This window comes from Cebus imitator, unplaced genomic scaffold (assembly GCF_001604975.1).
Source record: "Cebus imitator isolate Cc_AM_T3 unplaced genomic scaffold, Cebus_imitator-1.0 Scaffold264, whole genome shotgun sequence".
Taxonomy (NCBI): domain Eukaryota; kingdom Metazoa; phylum Chordata; class Mammalia; order Primates; family Cebidae; genus Cebus; species Cebus imitator.
Genome location: NW_016107579.1, coordinates 1,666,907 through 1,690,473, shown reverse-complemented (window position 1 = coordinate 1,690,473; position 23,567 = coordinate 1,666,907).

The following is a 23,567-nucleotide window of genomic DNA, read 5'->3' as shown; positions in this document are numbered from 1 at the left end:
GGTGAACTATGAACATTTTCAAGTGAATATTTATTCCAATTTCAAGGAAGGTAGGGCAGGCTCCTCAGATGCAAATCAAACCACCTGTTTTTTAAGGGCATGTTGAAATGCCTGGGGTGAGAGAACCTTGCAATGGTTCCATCTTTTACCAAACTCTTTCTACTTGCATCTTTAAGACTTTTCTCCTATAATATAGATGTATAGACAACAATGATGAATAAAAATGCATTAGCCATGAACCATGTTCTGAGAATACAAATACATTTCTGGTGACAGAAAGACCTAATCTGTATGGAACATACTTCTTTGTTTCCATATATACACGATGCCCCAGGATGCCCCACCTTTTCTTCTAGAAACAAGCACATTGGAAGAGGGCAGGAGGGAGAGTGGAATACTCCCTGATAGGCCTGAGCAGGTGGCACCGGTAAATCAAGGGTTCCCAGTACAATTTGGGGGAAGAGAATCTGATAGTTGACATTTGAAAGATGGCATCAACGGAGTCGTGACTGGAAAAATCAGAGCTCACTGGGGTTTTCTTAGACATAAATTGCTAGTTAGCCCTGTTTTATTTTGAGTTATCTTTGCAGACTTCTAACCTTTCCAGTGCTTAATCGAGCCCTGCTGTAGGTGGATTTTTTTTTATGGAGGGAGGACACAGTGCCCCAGGGAAGGGCTTGGCCTGAATGCTCCAGTGCGCACAAAAGGAGGTCCTGGAGTGGAAGGGAGTCCATCCTGCTGAGTGAGGTGCGTGAAGAAGGGTGTGTTCGGATTAGGCCAGCTGAGGCAAGGCTGCAGGGAGGGATGTGGCGTGGGGGGCATCCCTCTTTTGGCAGGCCTGACCACCACCTCTGGGAGACCAGGCTGCTCTCTTCAGCAGAGGGCTCTGTGCCGGTATTGGAAGGTCTGGTCCTGCTGTCAGCTAGCTGTGTGACCTTGGGCAGGACTCCTGCCATCTCTGGATGAGAGCCTATCATTTGCAAAATATGATGATTGAAATAGCTCTGCGATTCCCTACTTGGAGTTCTTGTCAGGAATACTGGGGAAGGAGGGCCCTCTGATAAGTTTCAGTGTTTTGAGGTGATTGCTGGAAGTATGTCTGTGCTCTGCTTGTGAAGGAAGCAGAGCTGCTGTGACACTTTCCTCAACAGCCAGACATTGTCTTGTTTTGGGCTGAAGACAGAGCAGCTCACTGCATTTGCCAGTGCTGCTACCTGTTGCCCAGAAGTTCTGACTGGCCGTTACATGTGCCCTTGATTAATAAAACTAGAAAAAATGAATGGATTATTATTTAATAAATATTTAAAAGTAGCATTTATAAGATACCTGGCATATGGTTGGCTCCTAGTAAATGGTAGTCATTATTTTAATTAGCATTATTACAGCCAATCTGGTTGGTCAAAGCTTTCAAAATGTGGGCAGTAGCAGGAACATTCTGTGTTTGATGGGGAAATGGTTGGGAGCCACAGTGGGGCTGGTTTGCAAGCCCCTCCATGCAATAACGTGGTCTTAGGCTTCTCTGGCTGCAGGTTCCTAGTGCTGGTTCCTAGACAGGACGGGTGTGGGGGTTAGTGGCAATTCCCAAGCACTGAACCTGAGGAAGCACTGAGAGCCAGTCCTTCCTCTTGGCTCCTTCTGCTCAGAGCTGACTCAGGTGCAGATGTGCTGACCACGCACTCTGGCGGGCAAGGTTCCGTGATTGCCCCTGAAGAACTTAGCGGTCCAGCTACTTGCCTGTTCATTGACTGTGGTTGCATACTTTCATGGGGACAGCGATAGGGTTAGGGAGAGATCCAAGACTTAGAAGAGACAGTTTTCTTCCCCAGTGACTTCCACATCTAGTTCATGAAGAGGTGATGGGATTCAGAATACCATTGCCCAGTTGTTTTTCTAGAATTTAATGTCACGCATCATAGTAAAAACTACCATTCATTGATGCATTGATTACATATGTGCTCAACACTCTCCCTGGCTATTTGCAGACATTATCTCATTGATTCTTTCTATCAGTCTTTTAGGATGAATCAGTATTTCCATTTTATAATTTCAAACAGTGATGCTCAGGGAGGTTAAGTAACTTTCACAGACTCACATAGCTAGAGATTGGTGGAGCTGGAATTTAAAGCCCATGCTCTTTCTAAATATTACAAATTTGCTTCCATATGATGAAATGCTCCACAGTATGCAGATGGCAAACGTTAGGAAACTCCTGAAGATCTATAGAGTGAATGGTAAACCAGACAGACTTTCAAGAAGAAAGGAGTTTTGAGTTGGCTCTTGAAGGAGAAAAGAGGTTCTGAGCAGGGGATGGAGGGAGAGGGTGTGGATGGAGCCAGCGTGACATAAAGGAGAGAGGAGAGAGTTGAGGTGGTGGTTCTGGGGTGATGGCAGAAGGCTGCACCCTTGAGAGAGGTCAGACTGGGAGTGATGTCACCGTGGTCACTGCTCTGGGGACAGGCGACAGATGCTGACACTTATTTTTTTTTTTTTCTTTTTGAGACAGGATCTCACTCTGTTGCTAATTTTTGTATTTTTATAGAGATGGGGTTTCTCTGTGTTGGCCAGGCTGGTCTTGAACTCCTGACCTCAGGTGATCTGTTCACCTCTGCCTCCCAAAGTGTTGGGATTACGGAGGTGAACCACCACACCCAGACTATTTTCCTTGTTTTTTTTTTACACTTTTGGTTCTACCCATTCCTTTGGCTACCAGAGACCTCTCTGCTCACCAGTGGCAGGGGCTGCTGCAGCACCCCTACCCCACAGACAGCAGTCAGACCCCAGCAGGCACCAGCATAGGGTTCACTTCCCTCCCACCCTCACTTTCCTCTGCCTTTTGTTTCTCCATCCCTCTCCCTCCCTTTCTTCCTTTGCCTTAATGTTTGCTTTTTCAAACTAGCATTTAAGCAAGAATTGAAATTTAAAAGCTCACTCACAGTGTAGTTCTACACTTTTCCATGTCCCTTGCCAGCTCATGTCCATTTGCACAGGTGTTAACACAGTTGTAAACCTCAGGTACATAGAATCTTTGGTCTTTTTTGTTTCCTTGGACCTTGATATCAGGGTGTTTCTTTTCTGAATTGCCTTTGTGATCACAAAACCATAAATAGTGGCCTATATCCCACAGGGCTGGAGCACTCTGATGGGCAGATGTCCCCTATCATGGCTACATTTCTTTTCTAGTTGCTTTTCTTTTGGGAGGGGGTTCTTTTATAGCTGATACTGTCCCTGAGGGATATGGTAGCTAGGCAAGACCTGGGGGACTGTGGAAACAGAATGCCAAAAAGTTTAGGCTCCCTTGGGTAGAAGGTCAGGGTCTAAGTTAGGTATAAGCCAACTAGCAGGGTGACAGGGCGATGGCGTATCTGTCTGGGGGAGTCAGCAGAGACCCTGAGGGTGGGATGAGGCTGCCTGGAGATGTAGGGGGTAGATCAAAGCACCGCTGACCTTGGGAAAGTTTCATAACTTCTCTGAACCTCAAATTTCTCATCTATAAAATGGAGACACTAATATTTATTTTTAAAAGTTTTCTTTTCTTTTTTCCTTTTTGTTTATGTAGACCTCCACTGTGGATATGCCATTTATTTACTAAAACTCTGGCATTCAATAAACATTAGCTCCTCTTCCTCCTTCTCCTTTCAGATGGTTTTGAGCTCCTTGGAGAGGCTGATGATGAATAGAACCATCTCTTTATAAGGAGGTCATGGCTCCTTATAAAGCAAAATGATCGCCAACCAATTCATTCAACAGACACTTAGGGAACACCACCTCTGTTTCATGATATAGGCCTGAATGACATAGGCAAGGCCCCTGGCATCACAGAGCTTATAGTCTGGTCTGGAGTCAACCAATAAACAGGTAAACACAATGAAAAAATAGACCTCATAATGATAAGTGCTATAAAGGGACAACAGATATTAAGGTGAGGAGTCAGTGGTGACAGCTGAATTTTATGTGGAAGGGTCTGGAGGGGCATTTAGTTGGAAAGTGGGGCCAGAGGATTTGTCTCAAAGAGGTTTTTGCTTAAGTTGGCAGTTTATTTGCAAGTGGCTTTGAGGGTGAGCTATGGGTTTTTATGGAGAGCAGAAGCTGAGGTGCACTCCTCCAAAGCCCATCCCCTGGTGCCAGCACTGTTGGGGGGATGAAGTATGAGCCAAGTTCTGCAAGATGAGAGGGGAGAGGCACGTGAGGTTCTTAGGGAAGAGGTTTGTACCCAAGGGCCAGACTGCCGCCCCCTTGAGGGGTAGTGGGCAGAATGTGGCCAGAGATGCCAGGTCTGTGAGCTAGGGCACAGGCTGTCAGGATTTAATTTTCAGTGCAGGGGAGTCACTGGAGGAAATGAACCAGGGCTGAGATTTGATTGATTTGTGGTTTGAATAGTTACACATTATAGTTGGAGCTGATAGGAAGAAACTTGTATGTAAACTGGAAGAAGTAACAGGTTTGTGCAGCAGAGCCTGTTGTGGTCAGGCATATCAGAGAATGTTTTGTAGGCTGTGTTTTGTTGGTTGCCAAAGGTGGTGTTGAATTGAGAGAAGATGAACACCTGACAGAGCATGGCACCATGTTATGACCAATGAGAGACTTGGAGACATGATTAAGAAGAAAAAGCAGACACTGTAATCATGACATTTTTGTGAACATCAGAGAAGGAGAGGAAGTGGAGAGGAGTTTGGGGGAAGCCTGAGTGACTGGCAGGAATGCCACGCTGTGGGCTGGAGGCCCACTGGGGCATCAGACACCTCTCTCCTTTCTCCCTGCTGTGACACTTTCCTCAACATGCCTCTGAAACCAAGAACCATACAGAATGAGAGTGAGGTTGAGGCAGGGTGAGACTGGGGTCTCTTTGAAGGTGGAATTATGCTGCTAAGGCACCTGGAGTCAGAGTCTAATTTAGCAATTAGGAGCTCCCCTCACCCTCCACATGCCTCATTTCCTGATCTTAAAATGAACAGGATAGCACTAGAATAAGCTCTTGGATCTCAGCTTTCTCTAAGACTCTTTGGGGTCATCAGTGAGATCATCTTTGAGGTCATTCTTGCCCTGCTTCTGTCAAAGGAGGGTCCCTCCTCAAACCTTCAAGAGAGTTTTACTACTATGGTCATTAATAATTAGATTTAAAAGGGTCCTCAGTGGCCTGAGCTAGGCAGGGAATTGCTAAATTCCCCCCTTTCTTTCTGGAACGACCTTCTCCTCCCCCTACTTTCCAATGTCTTCCTCACTCTATTCTCAGAATTGTTGTTGGGAGTTGGTAAAAACTGGGCGCTAGGAAAAGCAGAGAGGTAGAAACTCATTAATTGACTGAATAATTGTTGGGCCCTGACTGGGTGCAGGGTGTCTGTTCTATGTGATGCTGGGGTTACCATGGAGACCAGGATGCAGGACTGGCCCTGAGGGTTCCTGGCTGCTGAAGCACAGCAGACCTACCCCTGGAGCCTTGAAAATCCAAATTCCAGATCCTAATTTGAGTTTGGCTAGGTCTGCCAAACCCAAATCTCCAAAGAGGCAACCCTGGCACTGGTCTGCTTAAAAAGCTGCTAGGGGATTTTGTTGCATGTGGAAAAGTAAGAACCACTGAATGGGACTAGAGAATCAGTCTCTTAAGATAAAGTGGTAAGCGTGGGAAGAAAGTGGAAGTAAAAGCTTTGACAGAGAGCTAAAGGAAACACAGAGCAGGAGGACCTAAGACTCCAGGATGGTGTGAGCATAGGCGTAGTCAGAGAAGGCCTTCTGGAGGGGGTGAGAGGCTCTTAGGGAGATACCTGCATTATCTCATATCCCTGAGTTTTGAAGGATGCAGGAAAAGGGAACAGCATATGCAAAGGCATGGAGGCGTTCAATGAATGGTCATGTGCAACCTTAAAGTTATCTGCATTTAATGTGCACAGTCTGGGGTGGGGGTATGACCCTGAGAGAGTCCTGCTGGAGGCCCCTCTCTTTCCACAAGAACTTTAACTGGCTGCCATCATGAGACTGGATATACTAGGTGGAAACCAAGTTCAAGCTAATAATGTATTCATGCAAATAAGAGAGGCAAGCACACTAAACACTGTCAGGCTGGGAGTGGGTTTTTCTTATGTTTCACAAGGATCAGGCAAGAATGAATGGATTAAAAAAGACACCAGTCATTCATCAAGCCCTAATTATGGGCAGGGCTATACCTGCATTGTTGCAAAGCAGATACAATTTCTGCCATTTTACTCAGTAGCAGCTCAGAGAGGTGTAGTGACTTGCTTAAGGTCACACAGCAAATAAGTTGCAGAGCTAGGACTTGAGTGTAAGTCTCCCCAGGCACGACGGTGTCTGAGAGTGTGGTTGCTGAATGCCTGATCCATATTTTTGAGCAATCTTGGGCAAATTCCTTAGACTCTCTGTGCCTCACTTTCCTCATCTCTAAGGAGACGAGGCTGATAGAGCCTTCTTGGTAGGGTTGCTTTGAGGTCTCAGTGAACAGTAGCTGAATGTAGCGAGTGCTACTTAGTTGTAGTCAGGAGGTCGGTCCCTGCTGTGAATGGAGGTCAGGGTCACTCCCCAGCCCAAGCCATCCACAGGTAACAGGTATGAGGGGCTCGGATTCGACTGTGTCGGGACTGACCACCTAGCTCTGAAATTTTGGAATGGATTTTGAATCTTGGTTTCTGGAAACACTGGCTGATGCCCTGGAATGAACCGCCTGGAGGAAGGGGCATTATCCCTTTGACCCTCCTGAGCACTCCGCTTGCTGAGCCCTGTGGTCAAGGCAGGTGCCCATTTATTGGTTTTCCTCCCTTGTCTGAGGTGATGTCAGCTCCTGTCAGAAGGGCAAGCTGGTTTGTAAGGCTTTAAGGGACCTTGTGGCTAAAAAAGCAAACTGGGCTGTTGTGGGGAGGGCAGTGGCCAAGGGTTATCTGCACTAGCAGTAGACAGGAGCACAAGATAAAACTCCGGAAGTGGAAAATATCCCATAAGTACTCAGCTGTAAAGCTGCTTTGATGGGATTTCTAAAGGCCTGTGTGTAGGGGCAGGCACCGTGCAGGGTGCAAAGGAGGCTGCCAGGATGTGGCTGGGGGCTGAGCCCGGGAGGCTGGGAAGTGCCGTGGAAATGAGCCTGACCGAGGCAGGTGGGGTGTGCATGTCGGAGCAGGGGTCCCACGATGGCAGCCTGTTCCTGGAAGCTAAGAGACCAAGGGCTGGAAGAAACGGTGCCAGCGGTCATAAGCAAGGTTTCATGCCGGGACCATGGAGACCACACACCCCTGGGCCTGTTGCAGGTGGGAGGGGGCTGTGGGTCCGGGGCAGGTCTAGGTGCTGGCTGGGTTGGGAGGCTTCTTCTGGCATGGGTTCCTTGATGCTGTGGGATAAACAAAAGGAAACAGCTGTCTGCTTTTCTCATGTTTGTCAACTCAGGTGGACAGTTGGGGGGTTATCCAGAAAAATGTCATTTTAACCCACTGTGAAAGCCAGAGGGCTTCTAAATTTGGCCCAAGTCATCTATCCTGGGCTGTGTGGCCACAATGATGATTTTCACTCAGTCACTTCTAAATAGGAAGGAGTTCCTGTCAGACCCTTTGGGGACCTGTGTATCCTCAGTACCTGCTGACGCGTAGGAGGTGCTCAGTGAATGGATACTGAAGAAATGAGAAGTCGGAGTCACTGAGCCTCCACTGTGGCTGAGGAACATTGCAGGTGTCATGAGGGACACCAAGAAACATAAACGAGGGCTGCATCCACCAGAGAACGAGAGCACACACAGCCAACATGATCCATAACGAGGGCCGGAACACCTGCGAGCACCTGCGAGCATTTAGAATGTGCTACACGCTGGTCCGGGCCATTTACTCACATGCAAATGTGATGTAAGTGGAATTATTAACTCTGTTTTATTAATGAGGAAATTGAGGCATGAGGAGACCAAATCTTGTACTTAAGGTCCCACTACTAGTGCAAATCCCACAGGAAGGGTATAATAAGCCCTATTTATAGCCAAGGAAAATGAAACTTACGGAGGCCAAGGTAACCACTGTTACTCATATAGATGCAGAAATTCACATTTTGCTGATCAATATGTGGGTTACATTCAGGTCTGGGGACATCATGGGTAGGCTCCTGACTGTATTCATGCTGTGTGAACTTCAGGCCTTTTGCCCTGAAGCACAGATATTTTCTTCTGATTCTTGGTGCCTGAGGACCCTAGATCCCCAGACCCTTTGAACCCCGAGGGCTGGCATCCTGGAGTGAGCTCTGCCTGCCAGGAGCAGTTTTCCCTGCCCATTCAGCAACCTCACAAGTGCTCTGAAACTGAAGGTGAAGAGACATGGGGGCCTGCAGTCAGCACGGCACAGGCCTCCAGCCCTGAAGTGACACTACCCCCAACATCCTCTTGCCAGGTCCTTTGAGAGGCTAAGACTTCATCAGTGGCTTTGAAACCTTTTAGGCCATTGTTTAAATAGCATCCTGTTCAAAAGCTCAACAAGACAGCAAGGGCCCTGGTCTGCTGAAGATGGAGAGCCCCCTGCAGCCTGGTGGTCAGTCTTGACAGGGGACAGCTAGCCACGCCTCAGGCCCCTTGGGCTCCTTAGAGCATGTTTGAACTCCCTTGGACACAAGATGCTCTTTGAGGTCCTGTGTGACCCCAGCATTGTGTGATTTGGTGCCCATCACAGGGCCCTTGCCCTGTAACGAAGCTTGAGCACCTGGTTGGCCCATGCATGTGCGGTTCAGGCCCACAGTGGCTGATGCTTTGGGTAATAGGGAAGTTGGAGGCAGAGAGAAAGGAGGAAGGCATTTGCATCCCTCTGGTCTTGTTCCAAGCAGCAAGCTTGTTTTCCTTCCCTCTTAGGGGTGCTGGATTTAAGTAAAATAATGCCTACATATCCCTTAGCCTAGTTTTTTTTTTTTTTTGAGACGGAGTTTCGCTCTTGTTACCCAGGCTGGAGTGCAATGGCATGATCTCAGCTCACCGCAACCTCCGCCTCCTGGGTTCAGGCAATTCTCCTGCCTCAGCCTCCTGAGTCGCTGGGATTACAGGCACGTGCCACCATGCCCAGCTAATTTTTTGTATTTTTAGTAGAGACGGGGTTTCACCATGTTGACCAGGATGGTCTCGATCTCTTGACCTCGTGATCCACCTGCCTCGGCCTCCCAAAGTGCTGGGATTACAGGCGTGAGCCACCATGCCCGGCCCCTTAGCCTAGTTTTTGACACATTGCAGGCATGCAGCGATTATGCTTGTTTTTACCACAGCTCTGTGAGGGGTGTGTGGGGCCAGCTGGCTCTGGCATCCATGTTGCAGCAAAGCTGGGTCCAGGCTTTATTTCTGGTGAAATGGGAGGTGAACTAACTCAGGGTTTTCTGGGTATCACGTTTCTCTGGGCTGTCCTTCTCCGCCCTGTTCCCCTTTGATACCTCTTCCATCCAACCTTCCCCCTTCATGGACAAACAGAGCCATGCAACTATGAAATATCCTACCCCATAGCCGCTCTTGTCAAGCTCAGACACATTTTGGGTCTCTCAAGGTAAAAAAATCAACAAGTCTGTCACTGAACTCTTCTCCCAGGCAGCGCCAGCATATACTGCACGGTCCACCAGAGCCCTGCTGGGTCCTCGGTATTCCCTGCATGGGGCAGCTCCCTCTAACTGGCTCACACTCTGACCTGCTCACCTCTCTGTCCCTGGCACCCAGCCCCAGCCAGCCCAGGGCATTTACGATAGTTGCAATTTTGATGGAGCATTTGGATGTCATAAACAAATTGATTTCTAAACCAAAGGAGTGATTCTGAAAGTAGAAATGTCAGCTCAGAGGGGATGTGGGAGTTAGGTTTTGCGAAGACCCCCAACATCCATCAGCTACTGTGGGCTTGAGGCCAAAGGAAAGGTTTTGCTGCTTTGACGAGGATGGGGTTTTTTGATGTCAGAAAATGCCAATTTATTCTGTGGGTCAGGGTAGGAAGGGAAAGGGGCTTCCTACACCCAGACCAGGACCTTCTTTGAGATGCTAGAGAGGAATTCTTTGACTGAAACAAGCCATTCTTAAAGCCAGGGAAGGAGTTCTTTGTCTCCATGGTAGTAGGCTGGACGCCAGGAAGAAATAGAAATTTCCCAGGGGAGGATCCGGATTGGCTGAGGAAATAAGCATTTGTCCAAAGACCATGATGGTGGTGCCAAAGTCCAGCATGCTTGTCCGCCATCGGCTAGGTCCTTCGGAGCCTGCTACCTGTGCCCCCAAATCTGCAATGGTTATATTATCTAATTAATTGAAAACAAAATTGGGTGTCTTTCTACATGATTATAAGCATTTTGTCTGGTTCATCTTCCAAAACATGTGGCATAGATACAGGCTGCAACTCCAGAGGCAGAGCAGTGAGTCCGTTGATGGTCCATGGGTAAGGGGCACTTTTGAAAATTGGGCCAGGGAAGGCTGAAGTTAAGTGCTGTATTCAGTGACCCAGATTCCTATCTGCTTCCTGCCTGAAGCCTCATGCTCCAAAGGCCAGAGAGCGTTGGGTTTGAACTCCATTTGCTCACACAGTGGAGATGGTGGTGGAGGCTTGCACAAAAGGCAGAGATGAGAGTCTGTAGCTCAGGGGACTCACGGCCCTCGTGCGAGTGGGAGGCCTCTCACACCTGCATCCAGCAGCAGTGCCCAGTAGCAGAGTGAGCAGCAAGACCCGAGGCTCAGGGTCATCCTGGAACTGCAGGAAAAATTCAAAGAAAGAGCAGACAGCAGAGCTGACCAGGAGTTCAACAGCATCCAGTGTAAATGGTTCATCCCATCGGCCAGGAATCCAAGACCCAAAGCTGTTAAATTCCTGGCAATTTGAATTTCAGCAGTCCTGCTAAACACCTCTGATTCTTTAGAACAGTATTAGCATCCCCACACACAATTGTTTAAGTAACTGATGGCATGGGACAGGATTGACACCAGAATCCAGGCTGTAAGAGAGGCCACCCGGGGAAAAACGAAAACCATAAGCTAAATGAAGTGGCAAACTGGGAAAATGTTTGCACTCACCATACGAGGAAAAAGCTAAATTCATTAATATCTAAAGAGCCATTATGAATTAATAAGAAAAGACTCAATAACTAAACAGAAAAATCGACACAGGCTATGTGTTATTCACTGCGTTGGAAATTCAGACAACTCTCAAGCATTTGCAAAGTTGCTTGACCTCGCTGATAGTCACAGAAATACAAATTTAAAAGGTGAGATAATGTTTTTTATCAATCCAATTGGCAAAGATCAAAAAGTTCCATACCATCAAGCGTTGCCCAGTGTCTGTGGAAAGAGGCACTTTTACACAATGTTAGTAGAAGTATTTGATGGAGAGCAATTTGGTAGTAACTATCAAAATGAAAAACACATATTTCCTCTGACCAGCTATTTTACCACTAGACGTTTTTCTGATAAGTATGTTAGCACAAATAGATGCAGTTTTAGTGGAGCATTTGGATGTCGTAGACTAATCTGTTTCTAATCCAAAGGAGTGAGTCTAAAGGTAGAAATGTCAGCTCAGGCACTTCTGAGGGTATGGAGGTTATGTTTTGCAAAGACCTCTGACACCCGTCAGCCAAAATGACCATATACAAAGATACTCACTAAAGCATTGGGAACGGCAAAGGAATGAAGAGTCAAGTAACTAAGGAACTATTTAAATACAAGACTTGTTAGATAAATTATGTTACATTTGTATGATAAAATATTACCTAGCCATTAAAAAGAATGACACAGCTATGCCTAGAGATATGGAATAGTCCCTACTATATATTAAGTGATAAAAGTACAGAACATGTATGTATGTGTGTACATATATATGTGCATATATATTTATATATGAAATTGCTATATGTGCACAGCAATATGTAAGGATATGTAATATGCTTTGGAAGGATGTTATAAAAATTAGTAGCAAAGGTTGCCTCTGGAAAGGAGAACTGGGTGGGCAAGGGGCAGGGGTGGAGGAGACTTCACTGTATGCTCTTTTGCCCCTTTTGGATTTCGTATCGTGTGCATATATTCTTGATTAAAAATGATTAAATTTAATAAAGCTATCTGAGATTCAGCAAGAAAGGTCTCCCAGCTAATCTCACCCTTGAGAAGTAATGCTGGCCTTGGCTCCCGGTGGCAGTGGCCAGGATGAGGCAGTGGCCTGAGAATGAGGCTGTGTGTGAGGCAGGCTCAGCTGTGGGCCAGGGAATGCCTGGGTGCAGGCGTGAGTCAGGCCACTTAAAAGACCTGGTGACCCCCAAGTACACTGGAAATAAAGCAGAACACTTGAAGCACCAATGACTCTGGAAACCATTGGCTAATTGGGTCAGATCACAAGCCCATCCCAAGTATCTGTTTGTCCGACTTTCCTGCTCCCCACTGCTAAGGTAAGGTCTGTGAGGACTGGGTCAGTCTTGCAGCCTTTTGTGAAGTCTGGGCTGACCTGTCCATGCTGTGCTGTGTCAGGGTCTGCAGATACTTATGACGGTGGGGTGGAGTCAGGTGGCTGTTGGATTGGTTCAGTGGGCATTACCAACATCGTGGTGCTCTCTGAGGTCAGGTCTACACTGGGAGCAGGCCGTTTAGCGTTTGGAGTCACGCTGACCTGGGTGTGAGTGTGAGCTCTATACAAAGAAGGGGGCAGTGTGTCAGTTTCTGATCAGCACAGTGGGGACTAACATCTACCTTGCAGGGCTGTCCTTAGGCCTGATGAGGCTGAAGTGTGCAGAGTTCTCAGCCCCTCTTTCCTGCCCTTGCTGCCTGGTGCACCAAGGTGACATGGTTAGACTACAGCAGATGGGTAAATTAATTAATGGGCTCTAGGCAGGCAGCCTGGGTTTTAATCCCAGCCGAGCAAATTATAGGCTGTGGGATTTAGGGTAATTTACTTAACCTCTCTGTGTTACATCGTCTGTAAAATTGGGATACTAATAGTTCCTGGCTCATCTAGGGCTATTGTGTGGACAAAAATGAGATATATGCTATAAAGCACTTAGCACTGAGACTGACAGGCAGTAAATAATCAACAATATTCACTATCATTCTTATCATTGTGATTATTTTGAAATAACTGGACATGCCTAGCTACTCAATTACTGACCTGAAGTTTGGCATTGCCATTGCAGTGTGGGTAACCTACACTTTCCAGAGATACGGATCAGGCACATGGGCAAAACACACCCAGCTAGACTCACCACTGTCTCCCAGGAAACCGCGGCCCATCTGGCAGTGCCGTGTGAAACCAGGCTGGGGGAGAGTCAGGAAGGGCTTATTTCAAAGAAATAAAAAATTCTGTGCAGTTCAGTAAGGAAGACGGGGCATTTGGAGTGGTTTTAGAAGAAAGAAAAAATGAAATGCAGAAGACCTCCATGGACGGCAAAGGCAGTGTCTATATCATGGGGGAAACAAATTTTCCCGAGATTCTGAGTACAAAGGAAAGAGGAAGCTGTACCTGGGAAATGGCAGCATTTGGCCCTCTTTCCAGGAAGGGAACATTATGGAAACAGGAAAAAAACAAAGGTTGGGGCAGGAAACCTCTAGACAGAGCAACTTGAAGGGTGTAGATGATTGTAGAGGTTAGAGAAACTGGGTCTGAGGGGGCTTAGCAGAGACAAAAAGAGTTCCAAGGGGGCTAAGAACGCCGTGGAACCCATGATTGAAATAGTGTCAGGACGGAGATTTGCTAGAGGAATTTAATAACAACGATAACTAACCCAGCGTCTCCTCCCAAATCAGAGGATACACCTCCACAACACTGGTAATGAGGAGAAGAACTATTTTAGGAGGTGAGGGGAGTGGCAGGTGATAATCATCACAGGGTACGTATGTCAATTTTAAAAAATAAGCAAAAACAACACATCCTGAAAAAAAAAGATGCCCTGGTTTTGCCTGGGCCTCCTGCCCCTGTGATATTTTGTCAGAACGTGGTGTCATTGATTGTTTTCTGATTAGGAGGTTTCCTAAAATGTAATTCCATTCTATGGTTGGACTAGGCTAAGGCTCAAGGGAGAAAGCTGCCCCTCCCCAGGCCTGTCCTCACTTTTGAATGTTTTAAAGACTGAAGCATGGAGGGACTTTCCCTTGTGTTCCTAGCTTCTGCAGGCTGCTTTTATGCTTAACTTCAATCCTGATGTGTTTGCTAGGGTGACATATAGATTTCTGAAATCAACTTCACCCAGAATCTGGAGGCTCCCCGGGGGAATTCTATCGATCAGCGCAGAGCTACTTTTTGCAGAGCAGAGCGGCGCCGGGCCAGACCTCTGGAGGAGCATGGTCCACCGGAGAGCCGAGGACGGCTCAGCGCCACCCAGCCCGGGCCCTTTGCGGCAATTGGAGACCCCTCAACCCTGGATCCTTCCAGAAGCGCAACTGAACCTCATCTCCCCTGGCACGATGAGAGAAGAAATCGAAACAGGATCTAGGTCCAAGCTGAGACTTAATTACAATGATTATTTTTTTATTTCACCACCATGAAATTTCAACCCTAGAATGGCCGAATGCCGAGGGCCGCACACCCTGGAAGAATCTGAAACCTATGTTGTAAGCATTTCCTCCCAGCCTCCCAAAGTTTAAATATTAATTTGCCTGTAATTGGCGGAGAAAACAAACAGGCAATTAAAAACGCTACAAAGCTGACTTTCTCCTTCCTCTGCTCTCCCCTCCCTTTTCATTTCGCTGCCGCCTAGAACTGGCTCTAAGACAATGGGACCGCGAGCGGTGTGGAATTCTAAGCCCAGGCTTGCCTTAAAGCTACAATATGGATTTAATTTATATGCAAATGCAAGCAATAAAAAGGCAGACACTGTAGAAATTATAGGGTCCCCCCTCCTTTTCTTAGGAGATGCTCAAACCCTTTCTTTCCTCTTCCAACTAAGACCTAATTATTATTGGTTGTGGCCACCTCCCCCTCTCCTCCTGCCCACTCTGGGTGTAAACTGGGCCATTTAAGAAAAAACACAGAATATTGGGACTAAGAGAAGAAGCATCAGGATAATTTCACAGTCCGACTCCTTCTCTCTCCTCCCTCCCTTTCCCCTTTTCCCCTCCCCCTGGACTGCTGGGCTCTCCTGTTGACCAGTAGAACGCAAAACTGATCAAAGCCAGCCGGAAACCTTAAGTAGGCCAAAATGGGGGCTAAAGTATGCTAATAGAGGAGCTAAATATACTTTAATCCTGTTATAATACAAGGTAACTCAGAGGCAGGGAAAGGGCCTGGTGGCTTTAGCAGGGGGCAGAGGGGGGCTGGGGACCCCTGTGAACCCTGAATAGAAGTCTCTTCCTATTCTTTCTCTGGCTGGGGGTGGGGTGGGGGCCTTCTTCCTCAGATGCTCACCCCAGCCCCGCCTGCCCCGTTTACTGAGTGTCAACAGTTGGGTGAGCAAGACTTCTCAGCCCTTAGATCAGTATCCTGTGACCTTCCACATTGAAGCACACACCATTCAGCCAAGCCTTCCAGCTGTTGCCTGAATGATGAGGTTTTTTTTTTTTTTTTTTTTTTTTTTTTCTTCTCAGAGTCGGGCATGGCTCAGGAAGACACTAGGCAACAGTTTTAAATTATGTCCTCACCACCACCCAGCTTGCGGTGCAGCTCCTGAGGGGGCCTGTGCAGAGCCCGGCCTGGTATAGCCAGGTGAGGAGGTACGTGAGCCAACAGATATGTTTTGGGCAGAACTGAGCCTCGGAAGGAAACCCAGCCTCTCTGCCCAGCTTCAGAACCACGACTCTCCTCAGGGTAGCCCCTGTCTAGTTTTAGAGAGGAGAGGGGGCACCCACGTTGATTCCCTGACTCTTACTGGAGTAAGGAAGGCAGGTCCTCTGCCCCGATTTCCTTTTGGGGCCCAGGCCTTGAGGGCTCTGAGAGATTCCAGAGTGTCAGGGAAGCAGTTCTGCGTGGATTCTCCTTCCTGGGCTGGTGTCTATGCCCCCGCGACGGCAGAGGAGACTGATGAAATTTTACAGCCAGCCAACTGCCGCTGGTGTCAGAAGATTAAAAACAAAGGTCGCATTGAGGCCTACCTCCCACCGAGCGTCTCCGAGTCTGAGGGATGGAGTGGGGGAGGAGGCAAAGGGCCCCAAACATTTCTCCGTTAAGTACAAATTACATACTGGATATATGAAGCTGTAATGGTGTATTTTGAGTGACTGGTTTCATGAGAACATCCGTGTACCCTCCGAAATGCTGAGACGGTGACACAGGCAAACAAAAAGGAATTCAATCCTGACAGGATATGTTTTGTTTGAATTCGGGCACAGCTTCCTTCTATTTTTTTCCCCCTTATTTCGAGTCCCTCTTCCTCTCTTCCTCCCTCCCTGTATCCCATCAACCCCTACTTGAATGCTGTAAGCAGCGGAATCCTCGACCTTGTATGTGTGGGTAGGTGATCTGATGGAGTTGGCCAGAAAGTGTATAAACAATGAGCTCAATAAAACAATTCGCTTCTGAAAGCCCAGCATTGAGCAAAGAGATCTTTTCTATCTCTACCTGCTTCCTGCTAACCAAACTTCAGTTTCCCAGTCTTTAAAGTGAAAGGGTTATGTAAGGTCATCCCTAAGCTCCCCTTCTGAGGCCTCTGACAGTACAGGTGGCTGTCTGTCCAACAATATCCGCAAACAGGCGTCCACAGGGGGAGTCCACACAGATCTGAAGGGGTGGCAACACAGCAGGTGGCCCAATGTGTGCCCATTGTTGATGTGTGGAATCTGTCACCCCAGTAGTGCAGAGAAGGTACCTTTGCAGGAGGAAGAGAACCCACAGGCTGCAACAGAAGAGACTCTAGAATTTAATTCTGGCTCTACCGCTTCTTGGCATCATGTTTTGGGGCAAATTCTGAACTTTTTCACACATGAGTTAATCTGCAAAATGGAGGCAAGACTATCTGTCTTGTAGAGTTGTAAGGATCAGATGGGATGATACCTGGGAAGTTCTTGACATGACGCTCATGTCCGCTGGAAGAGTACCTACTGAGAGTCTCTTACTACTATTGAGTTTAGAACTACTTAGAGAGTTGTTGCTTTTACATTAGCAGATGCAAAGACCCTTTTTGTAGTTTTAATACTTATTTATTTCAGCAAGAAATAAAATGCAACTATCGATCTGATGCCAGTTTTGAGGGATCCTCCTCCCCTATCGTTTTTTCCTACCAAAGACAAGGGCATTGGCATTGTAAAATCTGGCTTCAGTATTGATGCTAAATTTCCCAGTCCTTAGGGCAATCCAAGCCTCTCACATGCTCCTCATCTCTGGTTCTGCTTTTCCTTTAAACTATCTTCCTCATGCCCTGGGGCAAGGTCTTGCTAAGTCTAAAGGGAAAACTGTTTGTAAATGTCCCATTGACCAATACTTTCTATTTCTCACTCGAGTAGAAAGCTCCTCACCAAAGAGTCTTGAGGACTGAGTCATCTTTTTTGTTCTTTGCGGGCAACTCATCAAATGGTTTTAATTAGATGGTGTTTTTCCAAGTAAACAACCCAACTGAAAGAGAAAACATTTAATTTTTGTCGAATTAAGTTGGGAACAATCTCAGCACCATGGCTGCTAATGATGCTGGCAAATGGGGCTTCTGACACTGTTCTTGTTCTGGTTCATGTTTTTCCTTAGCAGCAGCAACAAGGAAAGAAAAAAAGTAAAACGCAAGAAAAAAGTAAAACGCAATTTCAGTACAGGACTCCAGATCCCAACTGAAACCCTGGAGTTATTTTGGTAACAGTTTTGCCAGGGGAAAAATATTCAAAGATCTTTGTTTCCACCATAAACAAACATAATATTATCTTGACTACAGTGTGACCCGTGAAACATCCTTCAGTTGACTTCCAAAACCCTGTAGCAAATATATGAATTGTAACAGCTGATTACTGAGCGATTTCTCTTCTTCCTTTATTTAAACTCTTTATGTTCCACACATTCATTAACATTTCCCTGCATGTCTCATTATTATCTCATCAAACATTTATTATTACTTCAAGATAGATAATTAAAATTTTATACAGTTATTTCTCTGTATGACAATCCAATAGGTTTCAGATGCCCCCACCCTGCCCGGCACTCACATGCACCCTCACAACTGGGCCATAAAACTCATGAACTTTCAATTCAATGTGCAGAAAGCATAGGAACAAAATCTAAAATTCATTTTGAATGGGAGTTTAGTTTCCTGAATAATGACTTAGTTATTGCCATTGTTAAAGAATCAGAGAAAAGACGCCTCATAGGACAATTTTTGCTCTTCATCAAATAAATAACTGGACCCTATGGATAGCATTATGAGATAGACAAACAATATATATAAGCTATTTTCAGGCCTAAACTGGATTTGTTAGAATTGAGTACTCCCAGACAGCAGATGCAATAAACTCAGAAAGATTAGCAAAGAATTACTCTCTTTCCAGGATGCATGTTACCTTTAGGATTAGAAACCCTGATATGGATTATATATCACACATACTGCACAGAGCACAGAAGTATCAAATTTATCAAAACTAGGGTGAGATCTTTTTTCAGTGGAATTTAAGAATGTAGGTTGGTTTTTGGGTACTTACATCTCGGAAGAGAATTTCCGGGTGGGAAGAACATCCAGCCTTAGCAAGCCAGTGGCCTCTTGTTTTTCCCGCACTGTTTCCCTTCCTAGACCTGAGCACAAGCTGAAATATCATCTGAGACCAAACCCAGCCTTAAGGGGCTTGGCTTGCAATTTATTAAATTGCTTGAATTTGGTTTTGGAGCTACAAATCTTTTTGTTCTACCACAAAATAATCGGCGTGCCAAGCTCAAGGAATTTTTTTTTCATAAATGTGCAAACCAGAAAGATGTCGGTTTACTCTGTCTAGTTAATTAAATAGATCAATGCCACTAACCTCGGGAAAATACCAGTGATGCCCTTCAGTCGCATTTGCCTCGATCTGAAGAAGGCAAAGGCCAAGCCACCTTTTCTAAACTTGTAAAACCTCTCTTGGCAAACAACCATGTTTCCCTCTTTGGGGATTTTTACACGTAGTCGGTTCAGGTTCAGCCTCTGCCCTCGCCTTGGTGAGGCAGTGTTTGGGCAGGTGGGCTGGCACAGCCCAGGATTCTGAGCTGGGAAAGGAGAAGCGGGAGGGCCTGCCGTGGATGTTAACAGGCACTAAGGCTGCTCAGAGATTGTGTGTGGATACCTGGTTCTGTCCTGGGGCAGGTGGCCAATGGCGGTTTTGGCCTCGGACGCCTACCTTCCCACATTAAACCCCCTTCTTTCAGGCAGTCCTCATGTTCTTAGTGGTAACTACACAAGCCAGCAGAAGAAGGCATTAACATATAAAATGGGCTGACTTTTTGGGAAAAACATGATCCCTGCCCTCAAAGAGCTTTAATTCATTAATTTCCACGGTGCTCCTACTATGTACTGAGCAAGGGAGTGTGTATGCACAATGCAGGCAGCGTATAATTCATTCTTATATGCCGATGCATAGATTATGATCATAGGAGATCTGAGGAGATTGAAGGGTGTGGTTTCAGGGGTGGGAGATTGGGTGGGAATGAAGGAAGGATGGAGTGGTGAGTGGGCTTTGAAGAATATAGAGAATGCTCTATGTTAGGGTACCTAGGAGCTGAGTCACACCCTTATCAAGTCCTTATTGGGCATCAACATGGTAAGCATGGTACAAGGCTAACTGACGTGGGGGTAATCAGAGATCTTCTCACCAACACAGAATAAACTACTCTGAGACAGGGGCCAGGGTATGATTCATCTTTGCCACTCCCACCCTTACTGAGTGGGAGACACTCTCTTAAAAACTCTATCTGTAACTGAATTCAAGCCATGTGCACTTTCTGGGTGTCCTTTGCAAAGGGCCATAACATTCCCTCACTCCTTTTTCACCCTCGCTGTGTTTAGTGTCTTTCCCTTTTGCTTTGTAGATTTTAGAGTGTTTCCTTCACGATGCTTATATCTTGGGCATCAGCTTTCCTTCCCTACCTTTCAGCGCTGCAGTCCGTGTCAATCCGTGAATCTTTCCGAATGCTCTTAGGGTCTGCCAAGGGGCTAGGCTTCCTTGGTGTGGAACGGGGGTAACAAGGGAAGTGTCTACTTTTAAAGTCCTTACTTTTGATTGGGGAGACACAAATTAAAGTTTGTTGGTGCCTCATGAGGTTGTTTTCTCAATGAATCCTTGAAGGAGGTATATTATTATTATCATTTTGGAGAGAGAAAAAGTGAGTCCCAGAGTGGTTGTCAAGCTGCCAAAATTACACAGCCAGTGCCCGAGTGACCCAGCTCCTTCATTCAGGAGGCAAAGAATGGCTCTCCCGTTGTGACTGGGCTGGGAGAGCAGAAACTAGAGGGCCCTCCATTGCCAAAACAGACCACTCAGTGCCAGGATAATCTAGCACAAGCATAGAACTTCTCAGTTTGTATCATATTTCCTTAATTCTTTCTTCACTGCAGCAGTACTGACCAGTCAGTGAAAAATGCACTACTTTGCACGCCCAGACACAGCCTAATGTTGAACAAATCTGAGCTCGCCCTCACCCCTAGCCCCGTTAAATTGGTTTGATCAGCCTGGTGGCCTGGAATGTCTGAAGTCTTGCAAAAGACACAGGGATGTTTGTTGGTGGGTCTCGCATACAGTCCCAAATTTGACGAGGCTCAACAGTTGCATGGTGATCTCTGTCTGCTTCCAGCACTGACTCGCTCATGGCCCAGCTCCCTCCCTCCTTGTCACCAGCACAGGAGAGCGCATATATCTATTTGAGCCGTTTACATATCATTTAATTTAGAACAAAACCCTGATTTTAATAATGGGGCTCACATCTTGGAAAAGTCAGACGTACCATACAAATGCAAGGTGGGGGCAATGGGAAATGCACCTTAGGAAAGAGTGGGGCTGGGCTGGGCTTAAAATTCATCCCAAAGGTGTGACCCTGGACAAGTCGTTTAACCTTCCTTGAATTTCTTTTCTTTTTCTTTCATTTTTTTTGGAAATGAAGGTTAATAGGGCCTTTTCTGATGACAAAATGATATAATCTGTGTAGAGCTTGCAACAGAATGGGTACTCCATAAGGGGTACCTATTACTATTTTTCATTTCTGGTCCCCAGGTAAATCTAATGTGGATTAATTATAGCCTGCTGGGCCAAGAACATTTCAGTGTCTGATCACTCATTGGATCCTGACATCTGCCTCTGGGGTCATGAGGAAGATCTGGAACAGGAGTCAGGAGAACAAGGCCAGGCAGGTATTTTCAGTGAATGAAGGGGCTTGATCAGAAGGCAACAGAGAGTGCTGGGGTCTGTGGCAAATCAGTGTGCACATGCTTTTCCTCATGGAGTGATTGTGACTCACCTCCAGCCAATGGTAGCTACAAATGTGGGCCATAGCCTCCAAGTTTTCAAAAGAGGCCAGACTTTTTTTTTTTTTTTTTTCCTTAAATATGAAATTAGCTGGTAACTGATGAAAATCTTTTGAGCACTTGGTATAGGCCAACTCTGTATGGGCCAACTCAAACATATCTGTGGGCCAGATGCAGGCCTCCACTGTGTGACCTCTGGCCCAGAAACCCTACCTTCTTCTGGACAGGCATGAGGCAGGGTGGAGCTGGGAAAGGCAGGGGTCTGGCAGAATCTGCCAGGCATTGCATCTTGCGTAAGGTGCTATGAAGGTCTATGCCAGGCCTCACTGGAATGTGGAAATAATGGGATGATGTTCAGCACAGTGTTTGGCAGGTAACAGGAATTCAGTCAATGTTATTGGTGTTACATGTTCTAGAATGGTTATTCTCACAAGATCACTTAGTTGAGTGATAGCTTTGGGGGCCACATCAATCCCGTTTTCAGTCCATATTTCAGGGCTCATGTCATTTATATGATCTTAGCAGTATTATTATGGTTTTAAGTATAGTTCACTTCTCTCAATATTTTTTGCATTGTCATTTGCTGTTGATATAATTACACTTGGGGAATTTTGGTACCGGAAGGGCGTTTAGAAATAACCACATCTCATCTTTATGTTTCATAGAAAAAAAGACTTTACATTCCATAGAAGTTGAGTCACTGATTCAAGGTCCTGCAAATGGGCTGCCTAAATTTCTGGTTTAGTTGTGGATGAATTTGAGGTCCCAGCTCTGTCTTTGCTTAGTCCAAGGTTAGGGTAAGAACTCCTTCGACAAGGAGCAAATGGGAAACATTGCATTGTCTGGGTCCTGGAAGAGGTGGGCGGCTTATGCTACTAATTGTAACCTGAGTGATAGGGCCTGATATGCAGGTGAGATTAGAAATTGAGAACAATATTGGAGGGGAAGGAAGTAGGCTGGCAGGATGCAGGCTTAAGGCAGCTGCAATCCTGAGAAGGAATCTCTGACCCTTGGAAACTCTCTCCCCATCCCTGCTTTAGTTTTTCCACCTCCTAATGTCTTACACTGTTTGATAATGTATTATCTTCAGTTTGTCTCCTCCAGTAGAATGTAAGGTCCACAATGTTTGCTGCATAAATAACAATAGTAATGTATGTCCATGTAAGAATAGTCATATTTGTCTCCATCCTTCACTCATGAGATGGAAAGGACCAGTCAGGTAACTTGTCCACAGTGACATTACTAAGAAACTACCGGCAGGCTAGACCTAGAAACTAGTTCCTTGATTCTAAGCACAAAGCACAGTCCCCTCTTCACTTCACATATACATTCAACAGTCTTGACACCACAATGCTGACTGTAGCTTCAATGCTTGTGGGAGGAAATGAAGCTTTGAGCTCTGATTTTTGCAATTAAAAAAATCAGAGATTCATAGATAGAGTGTCATATATATGGCTTTGGTTTGGAATGATTATCACCAAGGGAGAGCTTATCATGTTGAAATAAAAATAATCCCATTTCTTTCCCCACAACTTCGAGGTCACACTCCAAAAGGGAGCAAGAGTTGTTCTGTGACTTTGGGAAATGAGGTGGAGCCTCAATCTTAACCTGGCACTGAGACTTGGAGAGCTCCAAGGTCAGAGTGATCATTCCATTGGTAGAATTATGGACTGGTGGAACTTAATGTAATTGGATCTTAAAAGTATCAGCTGGACCCAGGTTTCCCAAAGAATATAAATATTTTATATTTTCTTCTTCTTCTTCTTTTTTTTTGAGATGGAGTCTTGCCCTGTCACCCAGCCTGGAGTGCAATGGCATGATCTCAGCTCACTCTAAACTCTGCCTCCTGCGTTCAAACGATTCTCCTACCTCAGCCTCTCAGTAGTGGAGATTATAGGCGTGCGCTACCACGCCTAGCTATTTTTTGTATTTTTAGCAGAGATGGGGTTTCACCATGTTGCCCAGACTGGTCTCAAACTCCTGACCTTGTAATCCACCACCTTGGCCTCCCGAAGTGCTGGAATTACAGATGTGAGCCATGGCGCCCAGTCATAGTCACATATTCATTTTAATATGTAGTAGACAAAAATAGCTGTTCCATCAGTCTGTGATAGCAGGCCATTATTGCTTAGGATAAGGTTTGTAAAAGAAGTGAGTTTTTTAAGAAAGGAGTATTAGGTTAATTAGAGGATAGAGGTTATGAGAAAATGGCAGAAAATCCTGTTGGTGCATAAATGCCTTAAGTTTGGAAACCTTAATTATGTAACTAAAACAAACAAACAAACAAA